The sequence below is a fragment of the Tyto alba genome, unplaced genomic scaffold, assembly GCF_018691265.1.
Source record: "Tyto alba isolate M040663 unplaced genomic scaffold, T.alba_DEE_v4.0 Super-Scaffold_21, whole genome shotgun sequence".
In the NCBI taxonomy this organism is placed as follows: Eukaryota; Metazoa; Chordata; class Aves; order Strigiformes; family Tytonidae; genus Tyto; species Tyto alba.
Window position 1 is genome coordinate 7401492 of NW_024881295.1, and position 14640 is coordinate 7416131.

Below are 14640 nucleotides of genomic sequence, written 5' to 3' on the forward strand. Positions count from 1 at the left end.
TCTAAAGAAGTAAAAAATAATAAATTTTCAAGCCCACATCATGATTTTTTGTGCATGCTATATGATTTTTTTAAAGGCCTTATTTTGGTAAACCTCATTATTTAACTTTTAAAAGATTATTCAAACCTCAGTGAGGTGACTTGTCCTCCTTTGCTCAGCTCTATAAAAGTTGTTTGGGTTGCATCTGTGTAGTGTCGGGGAAAAAAAAAGGAATGAAAGATATCATTTTCACCTTCCTTTACTTACAGCAAAATTAAATGTAATAAATGTAAGACTTCAGCTGTTATATAGTTGACAGTTATTTTACATACCTTTAGATAGGCAGATCAACAGATAGAATACTTATCCTTTCATCTACATTTTACTACTGTCTGTATTTTACTGAGATGGTAAATAAGTAACAGGAAGAACATTGGGAATAACATTTGAAATAATTCTTCCTTTGATTAAATTTTCCATAAGAGCTCTGAAGACACACAAGACACTCATGACCACAGTGACAGCAGCGTAGTGACCTGGGAGGTGAGAACTGGAAGGTGCTATTAAGACACCCTTGTGATTAAAGTTCAGTCGCTCTAGCTTGGCCTTCCATTTCTTAAGCTCATTCAGCACTAGCTGCTAGAAAATGAGGTAATCGACATTGGGAGTGGGATATGTACGTCTCACAAGTAGAGATGTACAGGAAAATCTAGACCTCATTCTGTAGTTGCTGGTTAAACCTGGACACATCCAGGGTGCACTTCATCGCATTCTATAAACGATATTTAAACCTGATCAGGAAAGTCATGCTGGGGATGTGCCTGTTCTCTCCACAGACTACAAAGAGAACATAATGTGAGTAGTTCAGATATGGATATGGTATTCCAAGCCACAAATACCTAAAATTAGATGAGATGAATGTCATCCTCAGTTTCTTACTGCCTGATTGATCATGATAAAAGTGTAAATAATCTGGCATCCAACTAATGAATGTTTCACTTCCTCAGGCACATGAGGTACAACTCAAGTACACCCTAGATGAAGAGACCTTTGGGAGAGGTCTTTGGCTTACAAACTCAGTTGGTAATTCAAGTAGGAAGATACTAATTTAGGAGTATTTCTAGGAGAGTCTGCATTGAGGGATTGAGAGAAAAGGGGCAAAGCTTGCAGCCTTTGTGGGAGAGCCTCAACAGAAAAGCAAATGAGATTTGCTGCTTAAGAGCATCTTCTGGCTAGGGAATCAGCTGAAATTTTAAGGAAGAGTTGAGCTGAGAGTAACACCCACTCCAGCAGTGGACAAGAGAATTAAACAATAAACAAAAATAGTCAGCTTCTCCTCTTTGTATTGGAGGAGGAGAAAAAAAGGGAGTAAACCAAGAGTTACAACTTTGCCAGGAACTTCTCATAATACTAACTATGAAAAGATTGAGTGCTTATCAGCTGTGACACAGTAAACATTGCTAACCTCCTTTATTATCTCAAGACTCTCCTACTGCCCCCTGTGAGCACAGCAAACACATTACTTTGCTGTTTCTGATTATGCCCCTGCAATGCCAAGGCTTCTATAAGTGCTAGATTTGAAACCTGTGGTGTTTCCACAGAATAAGATGGGACTCTACACATGCAGAAAATAAAACCTATTTACAACCATTTGGCAAATTCCATGTCCTGCAGGTGTAAACTCATGGGGGCCTGAAATCTTCCATACATGTTTTCTATGGTCCCTGTTACAGTAGGACCAGACTCCTAAAACCTTTGAATTATATCATACCATAATGAAGAGCAAATAGTAAATGTAGCTATAAAAATATGCACACTGTTGGAATATAAAATCTGAATACAATGCTGCACTTAAATCCATAAGCATCACTTAAAACTCTTATTGCCAGCGAGAGGTTATGACTTCTGCAAAGAAAAAGACACAAGTGGTTATAAAACACTGGGTTTGCAGTAGGCAGGCAGTGCTTTTTCATAAGGCATTGTATTTCCAGTCAGCAAACACTCTGTCAGTGTAGCAGTAAGTTGCTCAAGGCAGAAGGTCTCATAATGTCTCCTTGCATGGTGGGAACTCTGATCTGGTTGTCCATCATAGTAAGGCTACAGATTACATAGTAATCTATAAACAGTGGGATAGTTTGCAAATGCTCTTCTAGAAACAGAAGGCATGCACATGTCTCTCCGTTTAAGAGCAGTTATTTAGAATACCAAGAATAAAAAGTTTAACAACAAACAAAACAAAGAAGTTCACGGTGAACTTCTCAAAGTATTTCGGTGAGGCATTAGAGCAGCTTTTAGTTCTGCTGGCAATGGCTGAATCCTCCCAGCAGCTGTATTTGGAGCTGCTGCTGACAGAACTCATGTTTGGTAACAGATTAGTTGGTAGACTGCTGATTTAGTTAATGGCAGACATGGCTATTTGTTTCAGAAAAGGCTGTAAATTTCAGGAGCAGAAATCTGGGTATGCTTGAAATAATACGGGCAGAGGTAGTGGGGATTTCTTGACTGAGCTATACTCAGATTTTTCCCTCAACTTTTCCAGAAGAATCACTTGTAAGGCAAAGAGCGATGCCGATACCCATACTCATGACCTGAGACTATCAAGTTCCCGTTGTACAATGCAGAGCTGTCAAATACCCCCTCTCTGCTACTGGTGCTAACTCACTTCTCAGGGAATCCAGACTGGCAGTAGGTAACAACACCCTGGAAATCCTTGGGGAAAAAAGTTCAGTGCAAGTGAAAATGATTTCTCTCCTTTTTAAACATCTGTGCTGAGTTTAAAGACCAAGCTAAATTGTTCTGCAGGTCACAGCCTTGCACTAGGTTATGGGGCAAGGCTTCAGTGGGAGCTGCAGATTATAAGGGACCATTTACCCCTGCAGCCTGAGATGAGACCAAGTAGCCACTGTAGCAATATTCAGCTACCACTGCAATGGAGTAGCATGGAATAGGCATTCCCGTCACTTACTGCACGATACAAACTGGGAGGAAAGCATGCATTACTGCCAAGTAAATCAAAACAGAAATTTTCAAGAGCAAACCTTTTAGAAATGATCTCTTTGCTTAGAAAACACAGAAAAAAAGTCGAAGCCATGGCAGAGGTTAAATTCTGCAGCCTAGTGATAAATAAGTCTTTAAAATAAAATAAGTCTCTTAATATATTTAAAAAGAAAATTCTTTTGGAGAAGGAAACTGGCAATTGTTTCTGAGAAAATTTCTAGGTTGCTTTGAAAAAATAAGAGCTACTACATGCAATGACAAAGTTAAAAGAAAAACAGAACAACATCAAAGACTGATTAAGCACATTTACTTTCCTTTCACATACATGCACACACCCCCCAACATACTCTCCTTTAATGACTAGCATTTATTGAAAGTGATTTCAAGAAATCTGTAAAAATTTCCTCCTTCCTAAAAATATTGAATCTCAAATGCTGATCCAGTTCTAGCAATGAATATTAAGGAACTCTAGAGGGTTGTGCCAAGCACCTCTGCAGAAATAGCTGCAGCTGCGTAAGATATTACTACCACTCAGCTGTTTGGTGCCGCTTCTTGCCACACCCACATATACATCAATCATATATAGGTCATCTGAGAATTCTTTATATGCTTCAGTGCACAGTCAGCCGGGGCAGCTTAATCTGTTTCTGCAACAGTTGTCTGACTATGATCTTGGTGCACAGTATCTGAATGGTCTCATTCAGCCTGAGGTCGCCATGGTGGGCACCACCCAAGCTTTTGCATCACCCATTCTGGCTCCCTACTTCAGGGCTTTTTTCCCAAGGACATAAAGTTATTTAGAGGCTCTTAACAGAGAGCAGAAATTCGAGCAATTTTCTATATTGCTTGCTCACAACCCTGATTCAGCTGTAAATAGATTCACAGCTGAAAGTTCATGCATACCATTTTTTAAGCTGCACTAATGCTAGAGGGATGTAGACTGACATGAGCTGATGTTAAAAATCCTGAAGTACTGCATTGTTATTCAGATATTTTTCTGTCAGAAAATACAGTGGGTTCTGCAGGAAATTTTGGAAGAGAGATGTTAACCCTATTGAGTCCAACAAAATTAACTCTCCACGTGTCTGAAACTGGAAACATTTTCCAGTTGCAAATAGTGTTGCAGAAATATGTGCTTACCTGCTAAAGAGAGAAGAAAACAGGACTGAATAGCAAATAGGGAAGACTCTGCAGCAGGTTTCCAAGAGTCACATGAAAATTCTTGACAGATGATACAGTTTGGTGGAAAAAAGTCAGCCCCTTGCAAAAAAGGCAGCTCTGCAACAAAAGATGAACAAAAAGTAGTATTGCAAATATTGCTATTCTATGAATTGTTTCTCAAGAGTGCACCAATAAGCCCATACATGACATACACAGAAGTAAAATAAGTGCAATAATCAGTGCTGTTCTATCTCATTACTAACAGTACTGAACACCACTTCTCACACTTCTCCCTTTTCTGTTTCATTTTCTTCAAGGGGAGCGACTCATTGACACGAACACTGGGAGCTACACTTATCACTAAAGAGGACGAGAGAGTTTCCACGAGCACACCCAGAGCAAGCAGTTCTGTGTTCCAGTACTAAAGACGTGACTGGCAGAAAAAGGTTTGAAATATGCTTCATGATCTGCAGCGATCAACTTTGCAGAGCAGTTGTCCTATAAGGCCCAGAAAAGTCTTGAATACATCATTTAAAAATACTGTAAATTCATTCTTTAGGGCTTCAAATGATGGTTGCAATATCACCGTCTGTCCTGAGCTGGTCTTGAAGTGCCTCTCTGAGACAACTATTAACACCATAAACAAGCCCAGAGTGGATATCTTGGTGCAGCATAGAATTTGTAATTATGTAACTTACAATACGAATACCTTCATAATTTAAAGATCTATTTTTTAAAAATCACTGGTCAATAAGCATAAAACACTATTATAAAAAAAATAATAAAATATATACACATACACACACACAGACACACAGCAGTGCTTACACACATCTGCATCCACAGTCTGAGTGCCGTTCTTCGTGCCTTGCACAGTCACTAGTACCAGCTCTAACACGCTGCTAAATCTAACTAGGAATAGATAGATGTCCCTTTTGGCTCAGTTTATCCTACATACAAACAGCTCTTGCTTTTGTTTTGTGGCATTTCATACCCACTTTTCAAGGATGTAAATAACTGCATGTGTTTAAAAATATGTATTTTAAGGATAATCTTTTCTGCATTTGAGAGAACTAAGTAATCCCCTTATACTCCCACTTTTTGTCTGCTCTATGGGTGTGAGCTTCTTTCTGTTACCACCTATTTTAGTCAAAATCAGAGGTGTTAGTTTAAATAACAGCACTGTGCGAAGTCAGTGCATTTTGACTGCAATGCGTTAAGGAGCGCGCACACAAGCAGCTCAGACGACAGCCTGCAGAATGGGAGAAACTATCTGCAGCTTGTAGGCTACAGAGCCCTGGCCCGAGATTTGGAGTACCTGGGGGCAAGGCAGGAAAAGCAACCTTTTCAGCAACACACATGCATCTGAGTGACAACACGTGAACAAATTTGAAGTGAGGGATGTATAGAAAAAACGCAAGATATGAGCATAGTACTCTAGATACAAAAATGCTATACCAGCAAAGGCTGCTGTGGACACAGTGAGACGTTGTACCAATATACAAAAAACTCCTCTAAGCAAAGCAAGCTGTATCAGAGTAGAGCTTTCTTGATATAGCTGGGTTTATATTAGGAGTGTTTGCCAAAACTGCTGAAGTGGTCAGGACATTGGGGTCTTTCAAAAGCTACAACCAACCGATCTCAGCTGGAAGTGAATATTATTAAAGTACGTATCTAAAATAATAGGTCTTGTCGTGAATTTTGGCTTTTCCCCCCTCCCTGCTTGAAAAGGCAAACTGAATGGAAATTTTAATTCTTAATCTTCTAATTTAAAGTATATGAGAAATCCACTGATCTTATACAGATAGTATGAACAGAAAGTGTAATAATAGCTATTTGGTTCTCAAAAGATTAGATGCTTATGGGTATGAAAATAGCATTTTGCTCGGAGATGATACTTTGACATTTCTATGATAGCATATTAAAAAAAAAAAAAATCCTCCATTTTGCCTATAAACTGTGATAATTTGATTAGCTGGGATAATAAACCAACATCACAGTGCTATTATTCAGGATTTGAGAGGGTTATTTCAGAATAACACTCCACTGCCTTTTTTATTTAAATCGACCTAACTTTGATGATCAAAGCTCAGCTACTTCATCAATGCGTGCAAGAAGTATATATTTTTTTTTTTCAACTTGTGAATTACATTTATCTTGCTTTCATCTAATATCCCATTTATCTTAAACTATTTATAGGTTCAGGAGAAAGGGAAAAAGACAATGCCTGAAAAAAAAAACAACCCATGATGCTGTTGTACAGAAGTTCTAGGAGGCCGTAATTAAGTGCATTCCTTGCACCAGCTGAGCAATCAGTACGTTTTTTTGGCAGGTAAAGCAAATCAAAAATTCATACAGGCTTTTGTTATCAAGTATTGATACCGTGCCTTAAACCAGTCATTTCCCAGAGAATTTCAGAACTGTTTTACAGTTTTCTCAGGGGCATACTACTTATCCATCCCTCCACCTCGCTATAGGGAAAGCAGCAATACAGGTCTCTGAGGAGAATCACTGTGAGCAACCAAAAATACTTTTGCAGATGTAACCGTCACATTATAGCTTTAGGGACCTCCTGGCCAGGGTGGAAAGAAACATGACTCCAGAGGTTTTTGGACCCTAAAGCTGTCACAAATCCAGATTCAGCTCATACTGTTCTGAGCCACAGGGCAGTGTGATTTCCAGTTACATGCTGCATGAGAGCCTGAGGAGGAAAAGGTATACAGCATGGCTGGTGATACTGCTTGAAAAAAACAGTTATTTTGGAATGTGTTCAAATTCAAAACTCTACTTCTGGCAGAGAGGCTAGCTGTCCAAATGCTAGAGAGTATTCAAAACTATAGGGTAAACCACAGGATCACGCACCACAGGTGCATTATAAATAATACATTAATATAACTGCCCTTCTTTTCTAAGTGACTGTACTTTAAAATCATTTGTGAGCGTGGGTGAAATTCATTTCTCAGACAGCATGAACTTGCTCAGTGAAGGGAGTGTCAGTTCCTCCTTAGGACTGACAACAAGAGCTGCTGTAAATCAGTATTTCAGTGGAGCTGACACAGTTGCCCCACTTACACCTACTGCTCAGCCAGCTACAGCCAGAGAAATCAGTCACACAGACTAATTTTGGCTATTACTGTGTATGTCTTTCAATTCAGCCATGAGTGGCTGGCAAATAAGCTCTATCATTTCAGTGACTGCAGTCTACAAAGGTGCAAGCCAAGAATCAACACACTGGCTGGAAATGGTGATTGCAATTAAACTACAATCAGCCTGGCAGGCTGTGATCAAGGTCTGTTGTGTGAAAATCCATAGCAGCACCATTACAGACCTTTTTCTACTGGAAGACTTTAATTTGGGGCTGCAATGAACAGGAAGCATATCGATGGCTAGAAATTGCAAAGGCTTGGTCACTATTTTCAGAGTTTTGCAAGCTCAGTACAATCAACCAGAAGTGTGGAGAAAAAGTTCATGGGAAGAATGAAGTGAAAAGACATCAATATAAAATGTACCATCTGTACTTTTGGCTTTAATCCTCGAGTTACATACGTGTAGGTTTTCCTTTGGGCTAGCTAAGCCTTATTTCAGTCTATGAGGGAAGTGGCCTTTTGTGCTTTTGGCCTTCCTCTCCCCAGCCATTTAACAGGCCAGTCTACAACCGGTCCCAAAAAGCAAGATCATGGGGTTCAGCCTATGCCATACCCAGCTTCCCAAGCACCATTGTTCACTCTTCTTTCACCTGTGAAACATTTTCAGGTATAAAGTATTTTTTCTTTTTTTTATTTTTTATTCCCCCCCCCCCACCCCGAGATAAAAAGATGTCAGTATGCTTTCTGGGCTTTACTTCTCCGATCTTTCTCCTTTTAAAAATATTTCATTTTAATGGAATTAAAGCTCATACTATAAATTAAAATTATAACTAAAGGATGAATTCTGATGAATGCTGGCTACAGAAATGGATAGGAAAGACCCTGTTGACTTTCCCTGGGGCAACACTGTACCTCAGACAAATAATAAGGTTGTTTTTAATGCTGACTTCTCATGGCTTATTTTTTTTTTTTTGCTGACAGTCTGTTTCTGTTGCATGTACTGCTGAGTTTCTTTTCTGCTCCAATAGTGACACTTAGTCTGCTTTTATATCTCCGAGGACATACATTTATGAAGATAGAAACCTGAAGGCAATAATTTCTCCTGAAAGTGCTTATTGTTATTCTTAAAAGAAGTCAGATGAAAGTTATAGGAAGCTCTGCATTTAAAAGTGTAAAATTTAACTCTATGGAGGCAAAGAAAAAGCTAGAACATACAAAAAAACAAAAATGAAATTTAAAGGGGCTAATTACAGAATTAGCCTAATCTACAAACACCAAAAGGTCTCCCCTCTTGTCTCAGATTATGACTTTCTCCACACTCAAAACTCTTACTTAAAATCTCTGCCCACATTCAAACCCCCAATAATTCATATTTAAAATCCCTCTCTCTTAATTTCCCACAGACCATGTCTTAAACTTAAGGACTAATCGATGGCACAGAGAAGCGGCACACAAGTTACTCCAAGCGCGCTTGCACAGACATAGGTGGTGGTGCTCCATTTTGCAGGGAGCACCTTGTGAACTGGATTTCACAGCACCCCAAGTTTAATTCATATTCAGCTAAGTGAAAACATCTCACAAGCAAAGCTTGCAAATGTAACTGCATCACTGCCAGCATTTTCACACTTCAAGCAGGCTGTGAATTTAATTGTGGAGGTAGAACAGTAACACATTTTTCAAGGGGTGACTGTGATTTAACAAAACGAACAAAAAAAAAAAAATCCTGGTGGCAGTGCACCTTGAATTCATAAATGTCTTTATAGACAAGATTTTTAAATCTTTCTGCACTGCCATGGCTCTGCTTTAATTAAAATTATAGAAAAATATTCAACAATTTAATCAGGAAGACTGGAAAACTCTATTCATAATGTACATCATTTTAAGCTAAATTTGTATTTGATATATTAGTGCTTTGGTTTTACAGGCTGCCCATTTACAGGTTTTACATGAAAGTCAACATCCCACGGTGATTTTAATAAAACAATAAAGCTTCATCTAACTCACAGAGAAAAGTTCTTGGATGGGTGAACACAGTATAACTAAACAGTAGAATTTCCCGTTGAACTTTCCACAGGCTCTTTAAGGACAAAACAGAAAGGTGTCTCCTTTGCTTCCATTAAAGCACTCAAACTCATGAATTTTTGAAGCAGCATTTAAGGGTTTTACTGGGAAAGGATGCAGGGAATGTAAATGAGGGCATTTTGGAAGAATCTCACTTGAGCACCTGCTGCGTCTCCTTTGCTGGCTCAGTCACTTTAGGAAATCTCACGGACAGGGACTGTCAACTTCCACACCCCTGTATTTGAAAACTGAACAAATCCAGGCAGGATTTTTTTTTTTTTTTTTTTTTGCACAGCAGCCTGGCACTATCTCTGCAGCAACGTTTTTTTTGTTTTTTTTTTTTTTTTTTTAAAAGAAAAAAGGGCATTCTCCTTCAGCTGCCTTTGCTTTTGACTAAAATGCCAACATTTCTCATTGGCCTCCTTCCTCATTCCCAAGAACTGCAGGAGGTAGAAAACCAAAAAGGGAACATTTCAATTTGTCTTCCTATTTATAAGCAATTCCTGCACTGCGGGGAGATTCTGCCCACAGCCATCCTCACCCCAGCCCCTCTCCGAGCCCAGTGCTCAGCCTCTGCCTGCAGAGGTGCCAGACCACATTTAAGACAGCTGCTTCTGAAGCCTACACGAAAAACATCCGCCACAAACAGTAGCTTCCCATTAAGAACAACAGCAACCCTCTATGGAGAGGTTAAAAGACTGATGAATCCCGGGCCACTGAGACTCATAACCAGCTTAGAGCAACAAATCACACCCTTCTCAGCTGGTCCATCGCTTCCTGGCACAGGCAGCGATAAGCAAGCTTTGGAAGAAGCAACAGGAGTGAGAGAGAGGCAAAGCAGAGCCAGGAGCGACTTCCCATGCAGCAAGAATTTAACGTCTGCATGGCAAAAAGGAATGACAAGGTCACAACCCACAAACACCCTTGACAACTTTATCCGTCTCTTTTCACAAACCTGTAGACTTTGCTAGACATGCTCCAAGGCCTACCAACATTAACGTGGACTTCCCTGCTCAAACCTCGAAGCTTCTGGCTCAGCACCTCAGGCATGCACCTGAGCAAAAGCCACTCACATTTCTCTACTTTTAGAATAGAGATCTGGGGTTACTTATGGCCACAGTAGGGATAACCGAGCATAATGATGCCAGCACTGGCACTAGATTAGAGATTTACACAGGATCTGTAGTGGAGTTTTAGAAGAGAAGGCTGCAAAATAAAATTTTGGGTGGGTTGCATGGATTGGTCAAAAGGAACATGAAACATTGTAATTCTCCATTTCCAGGATCACTATAACTGGGGTGGGGGAGAAGAAAAAAAAAACAAAATCAGTCTGATCTTTACATGGGTAGTACTCTGTGGTCATGCATCCTGAAAGCTGAAGTAATTGCCACTTGCATTTAATAACGAGGGAAAAGGGGGAAAAAAACCACAATAAGAACAGTAAGCAGGCAGTTCATCCTAAGGTCATTACAGATGGCTTGCAAGTCTGCAAAGAGAAATTTAAGAAATGATGACATTTCCACCCTTTCTGCCCCCTCCCCTGCTCTATCAAAGCAAGGCTGGCGGGGGGGATGTACTATACTCTGTTTCTGTGCAAAATCCAGTGGTGTCAGCTCCACTGCCAAGGAAGGTGAGGTTCCAGTGAAGCTGCCAGATGCAATATTGAGATACTTTCTGCCCTACCAGCCCTGCAGATTTTGAAGAAAGGTAGCAAATAGCTGGAGGCTGCGGCTTCTTATATTTCCTCTGACGTTTCTACTACACTCTCAGACCCAGCTTCTGACTATGCATGAGACGGCAGCTGTTTAGTCAAAAGCTTCCCAAGGAAACCCAGTAACACAAGTAACACAAGAATACAGCTCCACAGCCTGCATCTGCTGCCATTCTCAAAGCAGATACTGCTGCCTGAACCCCTTGAGAATAAAAGGAGAAAATGATATAAAAGAAGTTTTTGTCTCCTCTCTAGTGAGGATGATATGCCTGGAGAACAGAGGATAAGCTCCTGTTGGGAGCAGACCAGGTCTCTAATCTCTCAGCTGCCAAAGTCTGGGGAGATGTGAATGTTGGGCTTGGCCTTACACAGAAGTCAGCAAGTTCATGTGGCTCCATCGATCCTCCATCACTAAAACCAGCCAGAGGCTAAATAAACTGTGCAGCAGTGTCAGGGCTCAGTATGCTGGAGGCAGTATGTAGGGAAGGGTTTTGCAGGAAATAAACTGACTTCAGAAAAGAGGAGGTAAATAGAAGTAGCAGCAATTACAGGACTATCACAAAAAGTACCTGGATTCAACTCAGCTATCTGCCATCAATAAGTTAAAGTCCTACAGTGCAAATACTAGGGATATAAAAACTGTCATCCCATCATTACCTCTCTGAACAGATATGAGACACCTTGAGCCTCTAAACAATATTTAATTTTTCAGTAATGGCTTAAATGCAGAGATGTCCTTGGGGATTAACAACTGCCTGAATGGTCTTTCAGGCTCAGGAAGGGACACTTGCCAGTGACTAATCTCTGGAAAATCTCTATGATCATTAGTTATATCAGGAGAGGAAAACAAAAAATAGTGGTGTGCTGGATTTTTTTATATTGGGTACACAAGGTATTTTTCTACTAATGTCAACGTCAAGACCCAGGTTGTTATGCGACCACCCTGAAGAGCCTGTGTCTCTGGGAGAAGAGAGGTGGACTCTACACACCTTGCACTGGGGGAACTCCTCAGATACCTCAAGTGCCCAACTGAGATTTCAAGAAAGGTATCTAAAGCCATTCACAAAAGCACACTACACCCTCAGTATTTCTGCTTACTTTTGAGTATTGAGGTACCTTGAAGTCCACGTTTGCTTGTTTTCCATGTTTCCACAGCAATTGAAGCAACATACATATTCTTCACAAATAAAAGGAAGGCATCTTCCACATGACCCTGGAGCTGGGACTGTCAGAAACTGTGCAGCCCCAGGTAGCAAATTGAAGCCCTGAGCTAATAAACATTTAAGCACATCTTTAACTAATTTTAAGCACAGAAATAGTCCCACTGGAGCTCTAACTGTCCATTCCCCTTTGCTTCTAGATAACCTTTTAATGTTCCAGAAGTGATCATGCTGCATTTGGAGGCACAGGATTGATCCATTAAAAGCATGCGTACTGAAATTATATTTGGCTTCCAAATTCTGGGAAAATCTTGGGTAGAGAAAAGGGAGAAATGAGAGAAGAAAGAAGAGGATGTTCAATGTTTTCATGCAGCGAGAGCCTCTGCTTCCAAGTACAGTTTATTCTGACCAGGCTATTTACTAGTATTCATCTTCAGTGGTTTGTGCTCATGATGCAAGTCATTTGGCTGTCAGCGCCGGGTGGAGAGATGGCAACCTGTCACTGGCAGAGCAGCTGCGCGAGTCCAAGCGGACAGATGGCAAGGACGCAGCTCGATTCTTTTCTCCCTGTATTTCTCTCCTATAATTTTCTTTCCTTCCCTACCCCATTACCCCCCTCCCAATTCTTCCAGTGGGGGGAGGGAGAGCTACTTGGACCTCAACATGCTTGAAGAGCAAATTAAATTCACCTTCTAATTACTTCCTGAGCCTCTGTGCTAACAATCTGTCCTCACCCCAGACAGATGGCAACTGCTGCTGCACAGCTGGCCCGGCACTGGCAAAGCCAGCAGACGAACGGCAGGCAGGTGTGATGCTGGTTTGGCTCACCAGCTGCAAAGAAATAGAGGAAGAAAACCCAGCCTATCGGCTGAGGAGAATGTGATTTGGAAGCTGCTCCTGCAGGATGGCTGGCAGCTTAATCAGAGAAAAATCTAATATATACTTGTCCATTAAGATCATGCCAGTCGACAGCAGGCATTTACCAGAGGTCTGAAGGAGGCTGTAGCATCCTTGCTGGTGCTGGCTCTAGGTATCTTCTCACTCCAAGGAGTTCTTACCAAACATCTTATTTTCTATTAATTTAGAACGTGTATACATATATATGTGTGTATATATACTCCTTTTAAGTGTCTATTTCCATGCAGCTATGTAAAGCCTAATACAATGTTTCTACTAATAGGTTACTTAAGTACAATCATCATCAAATAATTGCACCAGCAGCAATACCACTAAGTCTCCATTTGGTCATTCTTCAGCCACAATATGATGTCACTTCATCAACCACTATGGCACTGCTTTGTCCCAACCTACCACTGCTGCGAGCATACAAATGTGAAAGCTTCAAGACCATCTTGAGGGCTAAACTGTTACCAGCTGAACTAAAAAGAAACATCCTTACAAGAAAAAGAAGAAAAAAGCAACCCTGATTCATCAGTAAAAAGAAAAGCCTAAGACAACTTCTCCATTATCCTCCACTTGGTAAAAGCAGCGAGTTATCCTGGACTACCCAACTGGTTCCCAACTTGACTAAAGTTCTACACAACTTTAAACTTTTTAAAATAAGACCCTTTTCGGACTGGGTGGTGGTGTCTTTTTCTTCCCCATTTTAATTTGCCAGGTGGTTCTGAGAGATTTTCGTTGTCATGTCTTAATTTCTACCAAAATTTCCACAACTGTTGAGATTTTCACACCTGAACAGATGGATGAGTTCGCTTCCAAAGAAGAGTTACCGCCTGCTGAGAGACCACAGGCAGCCTGCTACCTGCACAGCGCTCTGTGAGCTTTGGAAGCGTGTATCAAGACACATGGACAAAATACCCACTCATAAATGAAAGCCTCAGGCATTAGCCTCCCACCAGGCAGAGGAGAGGAAGAGAACTGCTAGAAAAAGAATACTGGGCAATTTAAAGGTGAACATTTTGCAAATACGTTATCCATGCTCACAGGAACACTCCAGTTCTGCCAAAACACGACTGCTGCACTAGTGTTAAATGGATTTATTTAAACCACTCTAAGCTTCTGTTTAGATACTGCCACACTGTGAAAACAAATCCCCTTGCAGATGCAAGTGGGAGGGGTAAAGCAGTCACTGGTCCAGGGATCCCTCCTGCCTGGGGCAAAGGAGGCACAGCCACCACTGAACCAGCACCGAGAGCCATCCTCATTTAAGCATCTGCATCTGCAGTGTAATCTGAGCTTTCTGATGTTGCCTGAAGTGGGTTAGTAAGTGCTCACACAGTCTATTCTGCTAAACAGGCACATGCAAGACTTAAATGCTGGCAGAGGGGCTGGGGTAGTACCAAACAGCTGGGGCAAAGGGTGCCTCTCCATATTTTAACTAACAACAGCAGTTCATAAAGTGGACGACAGCACAACATCTTCACTGCACTTTATCCGAGTCATACAACAAAAGCCTCAATGCAATTTTTTGCTGGTGCAAAAGAAAACACAAACCTACAAACTTTTTAACACTATTATCATAACC

At 40.8% G+C, this 14640-nt stretch overlaps 1 protein-coding gene across 6 annotated transcripts in view; it reads right to left on the reverse strand.

Annotated features, from left to right (window-relative positions):
• PRR5 (proline rich 5) overlaps positions 1-14640 on the reverse strand; it is a 92093-nt gene that overhangs the window by 64039 nt on the left and 13414 nt on the right. For 5 of the 6 annotated variants that reach the window (XM_042795376.1, XM_042795377.1, XM_042795374.1 and 2 more), the window contains one exon: positions 4117-4254. The exons of the other annotated variant lie outside the window; for it this stretch is intronic. The gene's annotated coding sequence lies outside the window, so the exon portion shown is untranslated. The remainder of the gene's footprint in view (positions 1-4116; positions 4255-14640) is intronic. 6 annotated transcript variants of the gene reach the window in all.